Source organism: Triturus cristatus, chromosome 2_2 (genome assembly GCF_964204655.1).
Source record: "Triturus cristatus chromosome 2_2, aTriCri1.1, whole genome shotgun sequence".
NCBI lineage: Eukaryota > Metazoa > Chordata > Amphibia > Caudata > Salamandridae > Triturus > Triturus cristatus.
Genome location: NC_140582.1, coordinates 771351590 through 771367862, shown reverse-complemented (window position 1 = coordinate 771367862; position 16273 = coordinate 771351590). Strand labels below are relative to the sequence as shown.

The following is a 16273-nucleotide window of genomic DNA, read 5'->3' as shown; positions in this document are numbered from 1 at the left end:
CTCCTGTCCAGGCAGGCACGGCAAACAGGAGACAGGGAGGGAACAAACATGCCTCCCTTGCAATAAAAAGCAAGGATTTTTCACACGCGCCAATGAGAAGCATGGGTGGAGCTTCCACCCCGCTTCCAAAGCAAAACCAATGACAATAGTCTCAAAAGCGAGCAGCACATGCGCTGCATCGCTAGGCGAGACCTAAAAGACTAATTCAGACTGGATCTCAAGCTATATATAACCCTCGTCAGTATTATGAGTAATGCTAATACGGAATCGTAATTGTTGTCTTGCAAAGATCTACTTACTTCTGTGTCGATGGGAGATCACCGGATAAGGGAGGTAACGGCATGAGGACTAACCGGAAGTGCAAGAACTTCCAGGTTATAGCTATCTTCAGCCAATCACGCGATGGAATTTATCTAATCATGAGAGATTGAGAAAAACGTTATTAGATCATAAAGAGTACAGACTCATGAATTATTTGTTACTGACAGTCTGCAACTTACAATAGACCCGCGACCCTTATGTTCACATGTGGTCCAGCAAGTGCATATGGCTAGTGATCTGGAAGGTGGCCCGATAATGGTGGCATATATACGATAATACCATACCTATATTAAAAGGGGGCAACTATTTTCTCCTGTAACGTAACTGGCTAACAATATGTATATTAAAATGTGGCTAGATGGCAGTGGTTACTTACCGTAAAGGTGTTAATAAACAATGAAGAATAACAACTTCATTGGTTTTACATGACATACAGGTACTAATAGTGTGAACAAGAACAGGTATATTAGAACAGTGCTAAGTATAGATCATGTATATAATGATTGCCAAATGCAAAGGAAACCTGTGTTGATCATATAGAGATACAGAATGTCAAATGGAAAATGACAAATCTGTCATATCTGAGAGAATATATACTGTTCTCTTAGTAACGTTAGGTAAATAGCATAAAGATGGAAAGAACTGTTACTGAAACAAGAGGTGCTGAAAGCGAACTGGACACAGTGGGTGGTGCAAGCATAGGTTTAACTGGTATTATAGCGTATTGCTTGTTCACACGGAATTTCTTGGTTTAAGCCTCGCAAGAATGTCTACAAGGTAAAAATCCAAAACACTTATCTGCTTTTCCTTATTGCTTCTGAGTTTGTGCCTGTCTTGTCATTATTTTTTTCCAGAATTAGCCAATCAATCTGTTCATGATTATGTCAAGCTTCTAAGTAGTCGTTGACTAAAGGAGCACTGATCTTTTTTGGGCGTATAGCTGAACGATGTTCAGTCAAACGAGTTGCTAGAGTTCTTGACGTTTCCCCTACATACCCCATTTTGCAGGGACACAGTAAGAGATGGATAATGTTTTTGGTCTTACGATTGGTAAATGATTTCATAGTTATTGTATGAGAATTGTAACCAACTGTCTTTGTTATTATTGCATTATCACAGGCCTTACATTGTGAACATTTGTTATTGCCTAATAGCGGGGTCAGATTATCCAAGGTGACTTGGATTGATGGTTTCTTATTGTTCATACGAGAGTGATCAAAATTGGTCTTTTAGATTTTTATTTCGCCTATGGGCGAACATCGGGCGCGGCAATATGTCATGCTTCTCCGAGTTGACATTTAAAATGTGCCAATTCGCACACATTACTTGTCGTACTTTTTGATTTGCAGTTGAATATCTTGTGACACATACTATCTTCGGTGTAGCTTTAGGTGGGTGGTTACCTAATAGATGGTCTTTGTCATAGTATCTGCCACGTTTGTACGCTTCACATACCAACCTCTTTGGGTACCCACTTGATATCAATTTCGATCTCATATCTGATCTGTTGTCACAATCAACAATATTGGTGCAGTTTCTCTAGAGTCGGAGAAACTGGCCAAATGGGATACTCTCTTTTTGGAAACTGTGACTAACATCGATTACATAGATCATATTTATGTTCTAGTTTCAGGAATGTCTGAGTTCCACTAATAACAGAGTCTAATTCAAAAAGATATTCTGAAGGTATATGGTTTGCTATCGCAGGTGTTAGATGATCTAATACTGCAAAAAGGTACTAAAGCCATTAACCTTGCCTTTACATGACCACTAGTACCCAGTAGATGTCAAAGGTCAGCAGAATGATGAGTCAGTGTGATATCCAGTGTGTCTTTTCTCTCAAATACCGTTACATTACAAAACACACAAATGTTATGAACAACAAAGGTCTGTTACTACTCTTCAACCGATGTGGAAGATGAGCAGCAAATGTCTGTCGAGCACATGCACCTCAGTTCATCCTAGTCTCTCTCCTGCTTCTTCCTTTCTCCTTCCACTCTCAAACAATTCATCACCAGTCAGTTGAATTTCCTCTTATAATTATACTGCACAAACATGTCTAGACCTTAATGTATTAAAATCAGGGGTACAGGAATTATGAGGTTTTACGGCTTTTTCCTGTATTTATAGATTTGCCGAGTTTGCCACATTATCCATCTATCTTTCAGCAAAAAAAAAAAAAGACAAAATCTAGCTCAAGTGGTTTAAAGGTAACTAAAAACCGCTGTAACACATGTTGCAGCTCAGTGGAAGGCCCTTTGCAAATGTTGGCTTGTTACCTTTCTGTTGCTTATTTCTCATTTGGGTGTCAAAGTGGTACTAATGAGGTGAGACCTTTGCCCAGAAAGTGTTAATGTGTAAAAATGCCAAACGAATGATGTAATACGAAGACACAATGTGCTGCATTACGCTGCATACTTTGTCTTTTCCTGCTGCATAATTTTATCCTTCCCTGATTAAGATATCCTGCAATAATTAGCGTAAATAAAAAAAGCTGTGCATCCAATCAGAGTTTATAATCTGGGAGGCCATGCAAGACAGCGCTGTAATACTTTCACGTGAAAAGGAAATGTAAAATACCATAAACAACAGTTAATATAAAGAGGGATTCATAGTGTGGATGCCCATGTAGAACAGACTAGTGTATTTCTGTGTGAAACAGAAACTAGATATTATTGAGCGCTAGGGCATTATTGAATTATCAAGTGTATCTAGTGTGTTTGAGATGAAAGCATATATATCTACAGCCAGTTACTAATATGGATTATGCCACTACGGTGCAGCAAGCAATTCTGAAATGATGTCTGGGAAGTTACACTTTGTAGCATGTCCTATTAGTTCTTCGAAAATAATGTGAAGTTTGTCTGGTGTAATATGAGGAGATGAAAGCTGATGGAGCCAGAACTGATTTACAAGGCAGTGTCCAAATTCTAAAGCAGGGTACAGGAAAGAGAAGATGGCGTTTTCAGGAGACATCCTACAAAAACATAATGAGAATTCAAGACAATACAAGCCCCTGAACAGATCTGTTTGCAGCTTATTGTAACAGAAGTTAAATTGGACTTTGGAGACGCTTTTCTGATTTCCAGATGTGCTCTCTTCATTCTAATTAATAAAGCTGTAATCAATATGCTAAATTTTGAATTTACAGAGAGTAGATTGTAGAGTATGGGAGGACAAGCAATAGAGATTTTCCTGCATAGCAGTCTGCCCAATCCTCAAAAGATAGGACATTTTGAAAGATGTGCAGTTATTTGGCATTCTACCTGAATATCGAGTTTTATCCACCAAAATATCATAGCCAGAATGGCAAATAACAAAATATCTTAAAGAAAAATATATACAGGTAAGTATAGATTTACAGTACTTACTGCCACAGATATGTACCTTGAAAATGTTTTATATTTATCCTCTAGGAACTGAGATGGGCAGTTAAGAATAGTCAATCTATACTTACCTATGTATCTCCACAAAATTTAGGCTAAGAAATGTTACTAACGTAATAACATTTTGGTGGTCTTATTTCGATATGCAACCACAATGCTGTTGATTTCACCCATTTGCTGCCTCCTTGGACTGTTAGAACTGCAGACTGCTGGGAACAGTCTGACAAACGCGGGCAGAGCCATGAGTGCCGTTTCAACGCAAGTGCAAACATATGCCATAGCCACGCATAACCCATATGTGTGGTTAAGGCAATGCATGGTCTTGACGCAGAGGTGGGCGGGCCCAGGAACAGGAAGGATCGGGAGAGCACGTGGACTGGTAAGTGGGGCTAGGTTTTGAGGATGTGGGAGTAGTTTTTAGGGCTCAGGGTTGGGGGGGGGTTTGGTTGTTTTCAGGACTGGGAAGCAGGGAAGTTTTTAGGGGTAGGGGTAGTTTTTAGGGCTTGGGGGATTAGGGTAGTTTTTAGGCCTAAGTGGGGGGTCAGATAGTTTTTAGAGCTCAGGGGGTCTGGGTAGTTTTTAGTGGTTGGGAAGTTAAGGGCTCAGGGAGTAGGGGTACTTTTTAGGGCTGGGGGATCGGGTAGTTTTTGGGACTCAGGAGTGGTTGGGTTCTTTTTTAGGGCTCAGGGTGGGGTTGGGTACTTTTTAGGGCTGAGGGCAGGTGGTATAGGATGTGATCTTTGCCACACATACCTATATCACTCATGTCTTTACCACGAAATTTGGTGGTAAAAGGCATGCATGGTAAAGAAATGTGTTATTCAGACGCATTCGTGGTTTAAGCAGCATAGTAGAGGCATGTGTGGTTTAGCCATGTGTGCCTCTGTCATACAACCCAGACTGTTGTATGAACTACATTTGACGTTGGTTCACACTTCAATGGTCTTCCCTCTAACTTGGAAACTGATTTCATTAAAAATATATATATATATAGAAGGCCTTTCTGAGTAGCGTTCCTCTTCAACGGTAGTGATATATTTCTTTAATAACTACATCAACCTTACTTCAGTGTAAGAACTCACATGGTGAAGGAAAAGCAAAAAAAACAGGATCGGATTAACAAAGATGGTAGTTTAAGCATGTAAACTCTGCCATGCATAACTTGTCTGCGCCTGTGCATAGCTTCCTCCTTTTTATGTATTTTAGTACTTTCACTGCTAAGCACGCACGAATTATACGTGTACATTAAAGCGCATTAACTATTGGAGATTTGATGCATATTATTCTGTGCTCATTCTGTCCGCAAAGCGCATATATAAATGTTTAGAATAATTGTGAACATTGTATTACTATCGGTTACTGTGCTTTATACTAAACAGTAAATAGGTTTACTGTCCAATGCATCCCTTTCTACAAGCATCCTGCACAAATCAGACGACCGGTGCACTTGCCTTCACCTTCTGGACCACGTTCAAATTGCCCTTTTGGGTCTAATTTGATCGAGGTGTACTTACCGGAAATGTGCTAAGGTTTTGATTCTATCATAATTAACCCGGCTTTTCCCTTCCACTTCCCTGAGTGTGCCATGTTCTCATCTAAGTCCACGTTTACTGTACGCAACCACCGAGCATAGCATGCACACACAAGTGGTACGTCTGGCTTGCATCTTGGAAACGTTTCTTAATCAGTGGGCGTGATAAAAATAGCATGGTACTCATTGAGGTGCCCTAGTTGTTATTGTGGAGGGGTGAACGTTGAAACAGAGCCCCCTGCGTGCATCCTTCTGACTGCCTTACACTCCCCTCCTAACTCCTCATCCCCTTCACTGATTAATAACAGCCTAAAGAACCCCACGGATGTAGTCCTCGCGTTTTCTTGAAATTGTGAAGAAAATTGCAGGATTGTTTACTGTAATTCCACCGACAAACACTCTATCTTTGACTCTCGAATTTCAAGTTGAAACACAAATCGAAGCACTTGCCTGGCATCATTCAAGCTGTGGGCTTTATTGAAGCCGCAGTACATGTTCATTTTTCTAAATGGCAATACCCTTGTAGGTTCCTGAAGGATGTCTTGCAGCACAGCAGCTTCGCATGAGGGCAATATCTTGTGTTTGCCAGTGTACCAGCAGTGCTCTGTCTGCTGAATCAGTGTCCCCCATCACAGTCATTGACACAACATACGCCTCGTAGTTTAATTAAATAAATGCATTGGCAAGGCTTATTAAGACGTGTGCTGGCAGTGGCACATCGTGTACTATTTATAACACCCAATGCAAAAAAACAGCAACAACAATCTTGATGTGTACATTGCTATGGTAGAAAAGCTATTCTCAATCGAACCAATCGTGAAAGACATTCTGTATCAAGTGTGGTTGGTGTGACGAGCCGATTATGACATCACTAGAGGAACAGGAAATGTGTTGGTATGTATGCGGTTTTATGAGCATGTGACTGCTACAGTTAAGGGGGCATGCACAGCAGACCCAGAAATGTAGCGATTGGCCACTTGCCGCAAGTTATTTTTAAATTTAAGTAGTATATTATGGTTTATGTAATATGTGGTTCTACACATGCAATCACACTTAAAACACATGCATGTAAACTTTAATAAATGTATATATGTGTATTTATAAAATATAAGTATGTCTGTATATACACATATATAAAGAAATACCTATCTAAGTGTATTGCAAGCATTACATATGCCTAAATATGTCTTTGTATGTTTATATATTTAGATTACATGTTTTGGTGCTTGTATTGCTCAAAATGCTAAGGTATAAAACATAGTTCAGGAGAAACTGTGAAATATGGAAAATATTTTACCAGTCAATCATTCCGTGTGGAATACAGGTTTCATTAGTACAAAGCGCCTAATTCACTCTGCAGAGTTTAACCCTTGTTAGGACTATTACAATTATGTGTCAAGAAAGTAAGGTTACGAAATTGTGTAGAAAGAAAAGGCATATTATTTGGGGTTATGTGACGGATTCTCGGTCAGTGTTATTATGATCCACTTAAGCTAAAAATAACGATTTTTTTTAAATTTTCAAATCACCCATTAAATTCGGTTCATCTATATTTATGTAGTAAATGCTGAAGCCATAGCATTGCGTTGATCAACTTGCCCTCACCATGGTTTATAAAAAAAATATTTTAAGCCTAAATATTTTAAGCCTAAACACTTTCAAATCAATCAGTTCCAATTGTTATATCCATTTTGAAGAAAACTCATTTTTCAAGCCAACTATTCCTAATAAAACATGTTATATACAAGCACTGGCAAAGCTAATAGGTGTGGGACCATATTACTATATGGGCTTTCAAAAGGAGCGCCCACCGCAAACCAGGAAAATGCACCGCATTACAATGAATACACTGCCCCATCGCAGCCGTGAATTCGAGCTGCCCCCTGGGCCGCGCATTCAGGTGAAAAACTGAACAACTGATTTGAAGCTGTGCAGGCAGAACCCCACCTGCACTTTAATGGGAACTGGAGATTCCCTTGCAGGTGGATGCAATGAGTGACTGCACCTGCCTGCAAGGGGATGTATGGGAGGTCCCTGGGATCCCCATTTCCCCCTCCAGAGGGCTGCCATCGGGGCACACTGACAGGGGGCCTCCTGATAGCTTCTTTGCCTCTGCACCCGTGTCTGTAATACGGCACGGGCACACAGGCAAAGAGATTCCCTCATTTGCATGGGACCATGCAAATGAGGGAACGCCATCTGATGATAGCGCTGGCGCTTTATGTGTGTCAGCACTATCGGTATAACACAGGGGGCCGCGCAAGCTTCTGCGGCCCCTTCAGTAATACCAAAATGCCCCAGGGGTGACCACAGTGGGTGCAAACGCCACTTACGTCTCCTGGGTACTCTGGTATTACGGCCCAAGATATATTTTTATGTAAAAACACACATTGCATCAGCTGCACCTGAAACTGAAGGAGACTACTCGTGGAGCAGATGTGCGATTTTGTGAGGTAAGCCAATGGCCGAAGTGGACTGACCCTTTGCCCCATCCTCTATGCGGAGGTGGGTGGAAGCAAAATTTGAATGACACTACATCACATCAATGGATGAAAAGGGCTGACTGAAAGCTCCTGTAAGTATTTATATTATATATATTTTTTTAATTAAAAGGACTTTGCCAACTTAAGTTCTAAAAATACTTAAGGTGTAACGTCTGATATGGTCCTCTATGGCCATCTTGTGGTTCTATTGGCATTCAAACTCCTCGGCCTTCAGTCTTGTGGTTTATGTAATCCCTAGACGCAATATTGGACTACATTACATGAATTAGACATATATATACACACACACACACACACATTATATATGTACACACACACACATATATGTACACACACACATATATATATATATATATCATATTATATACTTTATGTATTGGTGCACAAGACGACAACGGTTTTACACATTTAATGACTACATGAGTATAGGTTAGTGAATTTGTTGGATCATAACCAGGAGTGAGTTGTGACTCACTGTCATACGGATATTAATGGAAGCCCTATTTAAGAATTTGCATTTTATTATGACAGATTGAGTGCAATGGGGGTGTCCCTTTGCGCTTAGACTTAATAGGTTAAGGTGTTAGCATGCATTCATTTACACAAATCGGAGATCTAATTATAAATATATGCTTCTGTACAGAGTGCACGCATGCCATGTTTGCATCGTTCATGTGCACCAACACAAGGTCAGAAAGTTTAATCAGCTTTAAAAATCTAGTCTTGGCTAACCAATTTTGGGAAATGGACTGATAAGGAGCCTGTTCTGCATTGCATAAATCGATTCTATAAAACAAAACAGGATTTTGCTTTGCATTGGAAGCGAGAGAATGTGCACACGCTTTATGCATTTGAGACAGGAGATGAGAGAGATCAAACGGTGACAGAGCAGCCCAAATCTCAGGACGAGGACTCTCCCTCTCCAGCACTGATCTCTTTCATCAGGAAGCCGTGCACAGACTGACAAAAAGCAGGCGTACCTATTCTCATTAGCAGGTGCTCCACACACGAGCGTGCCTGGCTCGCGCACCAGCCAGCCCATCAGCCCTGCCGCCGACACGCACGCACAGTCCATATGTATACCTGAAGTTACAGCAACTGTCTACTTTAAAGTATTTAAGCAAGCCAAACCTCGCCTTTGGTACGAGATGTGCAAACCACCATGCCACCAGGCAAAGCTATTTTTTATTTAATGCCAAGGCATGCTGTTTCCAAACCCGCCCGCATATCTACGAAAAACACACTTCACGCGAGATAAAAAAAAGTATTTGGCTAATGTAATGTAGTCAACAAAAGCGGCGTCCCGTCTAGCTGTGTGGTTCCTGAAATCGAAACTGTAAGTTGATTCTATATTCCATCATGCTGTGCAGTAACGTCCTAAAGCAAAGTTGTAGTGTTGAAAGGGCTACAGGCATGTACTCAATTACTTATTCACTTGTGCTGCATTCTAATGAGGTGCCTAGTCGTGCCTGGGGTGGGGTACAAACTCTTCCCAAACTCATCTCCCTACTCGCTAATGCGTGTAGCATGTACAATAAGGGCCCTGGGTGCCACGCCATAATGATTATAGAGGGGGCTCGGCAGGGGTGCCCCTCTCTTTTTATAGGGTTGAAACATTTTGGGGGCATTTTCGAATAGAAAGGGCAGCTGGTTTAAGGAAGTGCTTCTACGTGGTGGGCAGGGTGAAACACAGAGAGGTCGCCTGCCAGGAGGAGGAGAGATGTCTCCAGCTGTACCCGGGATGAATGCAGATTAACGGCGGGATGTTTGTGTGCCAGAGTGGGGCAGAGGAGGCGCTGCCCTCCGGGGTAACTAGTGAGGCCAACAATGTGCTAACAGCCTGGCTTGCAGTTCCAGAGATGGGACTTTCAATGCGCTTTAATACCAGCAGTCCTCGGTGCGGGACACTCTGGGCAGAATGGAAGCTCAACGACCGCTCATCGCCTACCTGCAGCTACTGGTCCATCAGTGTCTGTGCACTGGTGGAGGTGTGGGCAGAAGTTGCCCAGTGCAGACTCAGAGCTGGCAGATCAAACTCAGTCGGCACCCTCCATCCTCACGCGCATCCTTCAGCGGGTGTCTCGCAGCGCTGGTCCCTACTGCAATGAATCCACCACTTTGCTCTTAGTTGCCCTGGTTTTTGCGATGCAGGTGACCCGTCTCAGTAGATGCCTCTTCAGAGGTGTCCCTCAGACTCGCCGCGTACAGGTTTCCTGCAGGGAACTAAAATCCAGCGAAATGCTGCATCCAGAGGAAACAAGCATTGGCATAGCCAATAGGTCTCGCCTTTGGGACCTTATAAGTGTTTAGCCATGCAACAGTTGCATAACTAAATACTTATAAGGTCCCAAAAGCGAGACCTATTGGCTATGCCAAACGGCCTTGTGGCCGCGAAAGTGAAAGTGATCCCAATCAAACATCAAAGTGGCCTTGCGGCCCCAAAAGTGAAAGTAATCGCGGTAAAACGCGGCGCGCGCGCCCGCGCACGTGCACTGTAGCTCTAGGCTGGCCTGGTAGCACTTTTTGGAGCCCTCTCAATAAGTCTCGCCAGACCAGCGCATGCGCTGGGTCAGGCGAGACCTAAAAAACGTCTTTCCTGGACAACGTCATGCGGCAAATTTCAGGGAAAATGCACTCCAACTGGAGAGTATGGTGGGTGGCAGAGCCCCTTCGTCCTCGTGCTCTCTGCCGGCTTGAATCCAGAGACAACAGCAGCGCCTGTGCCCTTGCGAGTCCAGGAGGAGCAGGGACGTTCCTGCAGCCAAAGGTGCTCCCGCAATGAAATAACGCTAATCCGGTGTTTAGGATGGGCAGGGAGAGGGCTAGCCTACCATGGTTATGCTGGAAGAGAGAGGCAGTCATCTCTGCTCTGCCTGTGCTGCTAAACTACTAACATAGTTTATGCCATTACATGCCCATGTAATAAGACCTATATAGGAGAAACTTCGCGTTCAATGGTAACTCGCCTCACTGAGAATAGGTCTGCCATTAGAACAAAAAAACTACAAGCCCCCTTGGTACAACATTATGTCGATATGAATCACACGCCAAACGACATACAATGGCTAATTCTGGAAAAAATCCATACCAATGGTCCCATAGGTACAGAGATTCGCAAACGCAGGGAGGTATTTTGGATATTTTCTTTAGACACCTATAAAAGAGGTCTGAATAATGAAATCCCCTGGGGTCAAGCAATACGATACAATAATACTTAGCAGTATCTATTGCAATATAATATCTAATAGTAATATACTTTTCCACCTGTATATTCTATCACGGTCTATTTTTACGCTTAGGATCTCATTGATGGACATGATTAATATACTCTTGTTCCACAAGCACAAGGATGGTAATTTACTATTTGATACCCAGCAATGGACACCCAGCTTGTTCAATAACATGGAAGTTGGCCATGATATATCATATATTTGGTAAATAGCTAAACATACTAATGAGTTCCTTGTTCTTCTTTTTTCAAACGACTTGACTACATTTATAACTGCATTTTAAGGGATGAGGCGCCATGAGAGATTTTGCCTCAACATTTGGAAATACAACATCATACATATTATTATGCAGGTCAGTAATGGCACATTTCAGCATTTCATGCCGACGGGCCATGATGCAGTAATTTCTATCGACTGCAGTTCCCCTCTTAAAGAAGGGACATTTGTATAGATTCAGGGTTTATTGTACATTACACCTGAAGGAACGATATTTAGTATTCATTAGGGTTATGACAGCATGCATATTTATGCTGCGGTTGACACCCTTTAGGCAATTACCATTTTTATTTCATAAACACCACACAGGCCAGGTATTAAGCGGGAGATACCCATACATGTAAATTCATCACTTATGGTCTATATATTAAATCGAGGTCATGGATATCTACAAATGTACTGAGATAAATAGTGCCTTTATAGCAGCCCCACCCATAATATTCGAAGATTTGGTAATAAAAACAGATCAGTATATCATATAAATCTATGTTATTCGGCCATTTACTAAGGAGAATATAACCAAGATAAGATGGTGCTCATGTTCGCGTTATTTCTCATTACGTTACATACGGACCCATTTCGCATCATGAAACGTCACGCTATTTGATTGGGTACGTACACGTATATACAGCCAATCATTTACATCCTGCTGTCTTTCCGAATATTGATATATAGAAAATAGGGGAAGATTCAATAAGGTGGGCAGAGGCGGGAATCTGAACTAACTTTTTACAACATGTATTTTACCTCTGACACCATTGATCACAAAAATGTCTTATCCAGCTAGCCTTTTTAATGACTGCGGTTAATAAATCAATTTTTTCTTTCTTTCTTGTCGATTTGGGGCTGCACGAACACTACTTCATTTTGCATTACACATCTTATATACATACAACAGTGACAAATATATACATTTATACAGTGACTACATGACGTATCGTACAATCCTGAAAGAACTTAAAGACAAACTAGTGTAAAAAAAAAATTTTTTACATAACAGTGGTGAATTGTCCGATATTCTCAATTTTTGGGAACTGAAGCTAGTTAGGCTTTCTTTTTTTCTAGGTTGTCCATGTCTCTTAGGACATTTTTCTCAAATGTTAGGAGTTCTATGGGCATATTGTGTGCGTTGGGAAAAAAGGTGGATGGGTTTTTCAGACCTGAGAAGTTTCGAGATGTGATTTCTTCTTTTTCCTGGAAGTATATTTTGAGTCTCATCTTTCTGAACAGTTGAATTATTTCCATTTTCATTTGTGTGAAGTCTGGTCTTACCGTAGGGATAAATGATAGGCCTTTTTGGAGTACTTGGATTTCAGCTGTTAGAAGGACGTGGTTAGATAAGTTGTATATGGAGTCTGTTTCTTCCGTTACCAGCGGTATACATTCCTCCTGGTTGTAATTTCTCCTTGGTGTTGATTCGATTGGGGATTGTACCATCTGTTTGCTCGTGGACGGCCTCTCGGGCGGCTGTTGCCTCTGTCTAAAAAAGGTGCCGGTGGATAGAATGGTCTTTGCTGGTTGTTTCTGTTTTCCGTGGGGCCTTCACTTTCGCTTGATGTCCCAGATGAAGATGAGGCTTCCGAGAAGGTGAGAAACCTTCTCTTGCTTCTGCCTCCGTATGTGCTTAGTGCTCCAGTGCTTTGAGGCTGTCTGTAATATTCCTTGTCCAGGTAGGGGTAAGCTTTGATTGTTGAAAAGTTTGTTATATCTTTCTGTAGTTTAGATCTTTTGGCTTCTTCTGTGTTTTTTTTAAAGATAGTGTTTTCTTTTTCCAATTTGGACAGGAGATTCTTAGCGTCCTCTATTGCTGAATTATTTAGGAAGGCTTCTTCCAGTTCTTTGATTAGTTCCAGTTCTTTTATGCTCAAACGTTCAGCAGTTTTGATTGAGTGGAACATCCAGTCTCTCGAACATTTTGTTCCAATGTGGCTGAACCCTTCAAGATACTCAGGTTGGTCTGTGAATATCACGGGTACGTTCTTGACTTGTAGGCCTGTTGGTATTGTGCCAGCTCTTAAGTGTTCAAGTAGTGCTTCGCCGTGTAGAGCTGTCAGTATTTGTTTTTTCTTTAGTCTGGTGATTTGTTTCCAGGTCTGTTTGTTGAGCAAAGCTGGTAGGGTTCTTTCCTAGGTTAAATGTGGACGGTCGTTTTAGGAGTTCTTCAATGTCCTCCTCCCTGAAAATTAAGGTTTTGGGTTCTGTCATGGATGTGAGTGAACTACACTGTGTGTAGTTTTTTGAAGATTCTATTTAATCCTTGATTTCGAGGGCGTAAGTTTAACTATAGCATTACCATTTTGTGGAACTTTTAATGTAAGTGGTGTGCAAAAGGTGGGAGTGTTCGGTCTTAATGGTGGCACCTAGATATCTTGTATCTAAGTGGTGGGGTTTTTTTTAAATTTCCCTGGTAGAAGTAATCTGCCTATACCCTCGTGGGCCAGGTGCCCACTCTGTATGGAGATATAGAAAATAGGGGAAGATTCAATAAGGTGGGCAGAGGCGGGAATCTGAACTAACTTTTTACAACATGTATTTTACCTCTGACACCATTGATCACAAAAATGTCTTATCCAGCTAGCCTTTTTAATGACTGCGGTTAATAAATCATTTTTTTCTTTCTTTCTTGTCGATTTGGGGCTGAACGAACACTACTTCATTTTGCATTACACATCTTATATACATACAACAGTGACAAATATATACATTTATACAGTGACTACATGACGTATCGTACAATCCTGAAAGAACTTAAAGACAAACTAGTGTAAAAAAATCTTTTTACATAACAATGGTGAATTGTCCGATATTCTCAATTTTTGGGAACTGAAGCTAGTTAGGCTTTCTAGTTCTAACTAGTATTCTGGTCCTGAGCAGAGTCTAATCGTTATAGCTTGATCGTTTAAAGGAGCAATGAACTGGGTTTCTATTTTCGCTCTTGTGGGAATACTGATGGCTGGATTAGTCTCTCCCGGAGTTATCCGGATCTCTGCTTGTTAGCCAACGCGTTTCGACCTTTATCATTAGGGACCTCTGTTGTAGTTATAAGGTCGTCTTCAGGGCTGTTAAGTGATTGAGGTTGGACAACTGTTCCTGTGGGGACAAAAGTATACCTGTTTTACTATTAAAACTTAAATGGGGTATTGTGGAAACAAAGATTTTATAGTCACTTACGCTCACTCAGGTGATGGTGACATTTCTTCTTTGTCTGTAATAGATTAATACGTTGTAAATATAGTAGCCCTCTTGGGTTGTAGATTGTCTGTTTGTGATTTGGTACTGTGTTGGTACATGTCCTACTTTGCCGTGCTTTTTCAGCCACATTGGAACAAAATGTTCGAGAGACTGGATGTTCCACTCAATCAAAACTGCTGAACGTTTGAGCATAGAAGAACTGGAACTAATCAAAGAACTGGAAGAAGCCTTCCTAAATAATTCAGCAATAGAGGACGCTAAGAATCTCCTGTCCAAATTGGAAAAAGAAAACACTATCTTTAAAAAAAACACAGAAGAAGCCAAAAGATCTAAACTACAGAAAGATATAACAAACTTTACATATTACAGACAGCCTCAAAGCACTGGAGCACTAAGCACATACGGAGGCAGAAGCAAGAGAAGGTTTCTCACCTTCTCGGAAGCCTCATCTTCATCTGGGACATCAAGCGAAAGTGAAGGCCCCACGGAAAACAGAAACAACCAGCAAAGACCATTCTATCCACCGGCACCTTTTTTAGACAGAGGCAACAGCCGCCCGAGAGGCCGTCCATGAGCAAACAGATGGTACAATCCCCAATCGAATCAACACCAAGGAGAAATTACAACCAGGAGGAATGTATACCGCTGGTAACGGAAGAAACAGACTCCATATACAACTTATCTAACCACGTCCTTCTAACAGCTGAAATCCAAGTACTCCAAAAAGGCCTATCATTTATCCCTACGGTAAGACCAGACTTCACACAAATGAAAATGGAAATAATTCAACTGTTCAGAAAGATGAGACTCAAAATATACTTCCAGGAAAAAGAAGAAATCACATCTCGAAACTTCTCAGGTCTGAAAAACCCATCCACCTTTTTTCCCAACACACACAATATGCCCATAGAACTCCTAACATTTGAGAAAAATGTCCTAAGAGACCTGGACAACCTAGAAAAAAAGAAAATTTTCACAAAATGGAACCTATCAAAAAGAGAAACGGAAGCTTTGGACCGCTTATCACAAAATACAAACCTTATAATCAAACCGGCAGATAAGGGAGGAGGAATCGTGATTTGGCAGAGAGAAAAATACGAGGTGGAGGTACAGCGACAACTAGCGGACAACAAATACTACAGAAAAACCAACGAAGACTGGAACCTGATAATTAAAGAAAAACTTCTGCCTATTATCAACACAGGCAAAGAAGAAGGATGGCTGACAACAAAAGAGTCTCAGTATCTGATCAATGACAACCCCAGGACACCCATCATGTATGTCCTTCCAAAAGTGCACAAGGACTCAAGGAACCCGCCAGGAAGACCCATAATTTCGGGAGTAAATTCGATACTGGAAAGACCAGCGAAATACGTGGATACTTTTTTAAAACCACTGATCAGAGATACCCCTAGTTATGTCAAAGACACAATGCAGGCTATTACTGCGATTGAAAATTTCCCCTATGATGGTGAAAATGAAATTCTTGTGACACTCGACATCGTCAGTTTATATTCCAACATCCCACAAGAAGGTGGCCTAGAAGCCATACATGTGTTTCTTGACAAACGCGCTCGGCCACATAATGTACCAACTAATTATCTTATCCAACTAGCAGAAATTTGTTTAAAACACAATTTCTTCACCTTCAACGAAATACAATTTCTGCAAGTCATGGGAACCGCGATGGGTTGTCCCTTCGCCCCGGAAATGGCCATAATGTTCATGGCCTTATACGAAGAGAAATGGGTGTACAACAATAACCCATACGACGGCCACATAAAAATGTGGCGTCGTTACATCGACGATGTTTTTCTGCTGTGGAGAGGCGAT

At 41.3% G+C, this 16273-nt stretch overlaps 1 protein-coding gene across 2 annotated transcripts in view; it reads right to left on the bottom strand.

Annotated features, from left to right (window-relative positions):
• Window positions 1-16273, bottom strand: part of SGCZ (sarcoglycan zeta) — a 4297431-nt gene that overhangs the window by 4255915 nt on the left and 25243 nt on the right. Inside the window, exon 2 of one of the 2 annotated variants that reach the window (XR_014978175.1) lies at window positions 300-413. The exons of the other annotated variant lie outside the window; for it this stretch is intronic. The gene's annotated coding sequence lies outside the window, so the exon portion shown is untranslated. The remainder of the gene's footprint in view (window positions 1-299; window positions 414-16273) is intronic. 2 annotated transcript variants of the gene reach the window in all.